Here is a 4,040-nt window from a genome sequence, read left to right on the forward strand (position 1 = left end):
AAGTTAAATAAGCAGGGTGACAATATACAGCCTTGACGTACTCCTTTTCCTATTTGAAACCAGTTTGTTGTTCCATGTCCAGATCTAACTGTTGCTTCCTGACCTGCATACAGATTTCTCAAGAGGCAGGTCAGGTGGTCTGGTATTCCTATCTCTTTCAGAATTTTCCACAGTTTATTGTGATCCACACAGTCAAAGGCTTTGGCATAGTCAATAAAGCAGAAGTAGATGTTTTTTTCTGGAACTCACTTGCTTTTTCCATGATCCAGCAGATGTTGGCAATTTGATCTCTGGTTCCTCTGCCTTTTCTAAAACCAGTTTGAACATCAGGAAGTTCACAGTTCACGTATTGCCAAAGCCTGGCTTGGAGAATTTTGAGCACTACTTTACTAGCATGTGAGATGAGTGCAATTGTGCGGTAGTTTGAGCATTCTTTGGCATTGCCTTTCTTTGGAATTGGAATGAAAACTGACCTTTTCCAGTCCTGTGGCCACTGCTGAGTATTCCAAATTGGCTGGCATATTGAGTGCAGCACTTTCACAGCATCATCTTTCAGGATTTGAAACAGCTCCACTGCAATTCCACCACCTCCACTAGCTTTGTTCATAGTGATGGTTTCTAAGACCCACTTGACTTCACATTCCAAGATGTCTGGCTCTAGATTAGTGATCACATCATCATGATTATCTGGGTCATGAAGATCTCTTTTGTACAGTTCTTCTATGTATTATTGCCACCTCTTCGTAATATCTTCTGCTTCTGTTAGGTCCAGACCATTTCTGTCCTTTATTGAGTCCATCTTTGCATGAAATATTCCCTTGGTATCTCTAATTTTCTTGAAGAGATCTCTAGTCTTTTCCATTCTGTTGTTTTTCTCTATTTCTTTGCGTTTATCACTGAAGAAGTCTTTCTTATCTCTTCTTGCTATTCTTTGGAAATCTGTATTCAGATGTGTATATCTTTCCTTTTCTCCTTGGCTTTTCATTTCTCTTCTTTTCACAGCCATTTGTAAGGCCTCCCTAGACAGCCATTTCGGTTTTTTGCATTTCTTTTCCATGGGGATGGTCTTGATCCCTGTATCCAGTACAATGTCACAAACCTCAGTCCATAGTTCATCAGGCATTCCATCTATCGGATCTAGGCCCTTAAATCTGTTTCTCACTTCTACTATACAATCATAAGGGATTTGATTTAGGTCATACCTGAATGGTCTAGCGGTTTTCCCTACTTTCTTCAATTTGAGTCTGAATTTGGTAATAAGAAGTTCATGATCTGAGCCACAGTCAGCTCCTGGTCTTGTTGTTGTTGACTGTATAGAGCTTCTCCATATTTGGCTGCAAAGAATAAAATCAATCTGATTTCAGTGTTGACCATCTGGTGATGTCCATGTGTAGAGTCTTCTCTTGTGTTGTTGGAAGAGGGTGTTTGCTATGACCAGTGCATTTTCTTGGCAAACTCTATTAGCCTTTGCCCTGCTTCATTCCATATTCCAAGGCCAAATTTGCCTGTTACTCCAGGTGTTTCTTGACTTCCTACTTTTGCTTTCCAGTCCCCTATAATGAAAAGGACATCTTTTTTGGGTGTTAGTTCTAAAAGGTCTTGTAGGTCTTCATAAAACCGTTCAACTTCAGCTTCTTCAGCATTACTGGTTGTGGTATAGACTTGGATAACTGTGATATTAGAAACCTTGAATAAGTTAGATAATTCCTCTGGGCCTGTTTCACCACTTTTAATATGGAGATAATAATATTTACAAGGTCATTTTGACATTATGCATAGTGATGAACTCATGATTCTTGCCCAATAAATGTATTTTCTTCCTGGTTCCTCACATTCTGGGGTTCACCCATTCAAAACATTCCCTGTTTGTTTTGCCTTTCATATGATCTTAATTCATTCTTCTTCTTCTTCTTTTTTTTTGAAGGATATTTTGTTTAAACTTTTTTGGTACAGAAAACTCAATAGTGTACACTTCTCAATTTGATGGCCAGTTCTTTGGCCTTTGCCTCTTCTAGCTTGGCAACACAAGCCACCAACTTTGGACCCAGGATGTTGCTTCCCCAGTGATGGCAGATTTCATCATATCTGTAATTGTAATTGGTCCTAATAGCTTCCATCAGCTTATCCTGAGGTTCTTTGTCTGCCAAGTTAACTCATGTGAAGTTGACGATGGTGTAATTCTTTCATGTGGACTGGACACTCCAGCCTGGCCTTCCCCTTGCTAATGTGATAAGGAACTTGCGTCTTATGATACAGGGCAAGCAGGAAGGCCCCCAACTCAGTGGGATCCATATCACTTGCAATCACCTCCAGTGGAAACTTTTGGTCTCCATCAATGTGGTGACAGCATTAACCCCTGCCAGAAGGATAAGTGGCCTTTTTGTGGAGACACCCCCTTTGCCTGTGAGCTTTTGTCTCACCCTGAGCTAACAACCGTTGCCTCTTCTCTTACTTCATGTCTGGTCTGTACTTGTGAGACATTAATCAGCTGAGTGACTATTTGGCAGTCCAAGTGAAGTCACTCAGTCATGTCTGGCTCTTTGCAACCCCATGGGCTGTAGCCTACCAGGCTCCTCTGTCCATGGGATTTTCCAGGCAATAGTACTAGAGTGGGTTGCCATTTCCTTCTCCAGGGGATCTTACCAACCCAGGGATTGAACCTGGGTCTCCTGCATTGTAGGCAGATGCTTTACCATCTGAGCTGCCAGGGAAGTCCTTGAGAGTCCAAGGCCTGGGTGAACTGGTTAAGCAAGGGAGGTATTTTCAGCAACTTATAGAGGCTGACTCTCTGGCCTTGCAATCAGATGTAGTGAAGTCATTTGACAAAGATGGCAATGTCCCTTTTGGTCTGATATTCTGTCCTGACTCAGATGGTAAAAGTCTGCCTGCAATGTAGGAGATGCGGGTTCCATCTCCAACCCACTCCAGTATTCCTGTCTGGAGAATTCCATGGAAAGAGGAGCCTGTCGAGCTACAGGTCATGGGATTGCAAAGAGTCAGACACGACTGAGCAACTAACACTTTCTGTCCTGAGAAGTAAAGTTAAACAGTGTGTGATGAACAAGTTCCTTGTCAAGTTTTTGGTAAGAACCACACAGGAGGGTACATCTTTATTAATGATCTGAAGTGAAATGAAGTGAAGTGAAAAGTCGCTCAGTAACGTCCAACTCTTTGTGACCCCATGGATTATATTGTCCATGGAATTCTCCAGGCCAGAATACTGGAATGGGTAGCCTTTCCCTTCTCCAGGGGATCCTTAGTTTAAAATGCTATTACCATTCTTAATTATTCTTACATTTCTTAGGCGGAAAAAAATTCCAATGGATTTTTGAAAACTATGTCAAACACATGCTTGCCGACTTAGATCTTCACCTCAAAATACAGGCAGACCTAACTTTACTGGACTTTGCTTTATTGCACTTTTCAAATGGTGCATTATTTCAACACAAATTGAAGGTTTGTGGCAAGCCTGCATGGAGCAAGTCTATTAGTGCCTTTTGTTGCTGTTTAGTTGCTCAGTCATGTCTGACTATTTGCGACCCCATGGACTGCAGCACGCCAGGCTTCCCTGTCCTTCAACATCTCCTGGAGCTTGCTCAAACTCATGTCCATTGAGTCAGTGATGTCATCCAACCATCTCATCCTCTGTTGTCCCCTTTTCCTCCTGCCTTCCATCTTTCCCAGCATCAGAGTCTTTTCGTCAGTTCTTCACATCAGGAGGTCAAACTATTGGAGCTTCAGCCTCAGCATCAATCCCTCCAATGAATATTCAGGACTGAATCCTTTAGAATTGACTGGTTTGGTCTCCTTGCAGTCAAAGGGACTCTCAAGAGTCTTCCCCAACACCACAGTTCAAAAGCAGCAATTCTTTAGCACTCAGCCTTCTTTATGTTCCAACTCTCACATCCGTACACGACTTCTGGAAGCACCATAGCTTTGACTAGATGAACGTTTGTTGGCAAAGTAATGTCTTTGCTTTTCAATACACTGTCTAGGTTTGTCATAGGTTTTCTTCCAAGAAGCAAGGATGTTTTCATTTC

At 42.0% G+C, this 4,040-nt stretch overlaps 1 pseudogene; it reads right to left on the reverse strand.

The window, feature by feature from the left end:
* Window positions 1-1,902: 1,902 nt before the first annotated feature.
* LOC101119453 (large ribosomal subunit protein eL8-like) lies at window positions 1,903-2,481 on the reverse strand (annotated as a pseudogene).
* Window positions 2,482-4,040: the final 1,559 nt, after the last annotated feature.

Source organism: Ovis aries, chromosome 2, assembly GCF_016772045.2.
Source record: "Ovis aries strain OAR_USU_Benz2616 breed Rambouillet chromosome 2, ARS-UI_Ramb_v3.0, whole genome shotgun sequence".
NCBI lineage: Eukaryota > Metazoa > Chordata > Mammalia > Artiodactyla > Bovidae > Ovis > Ovis aries.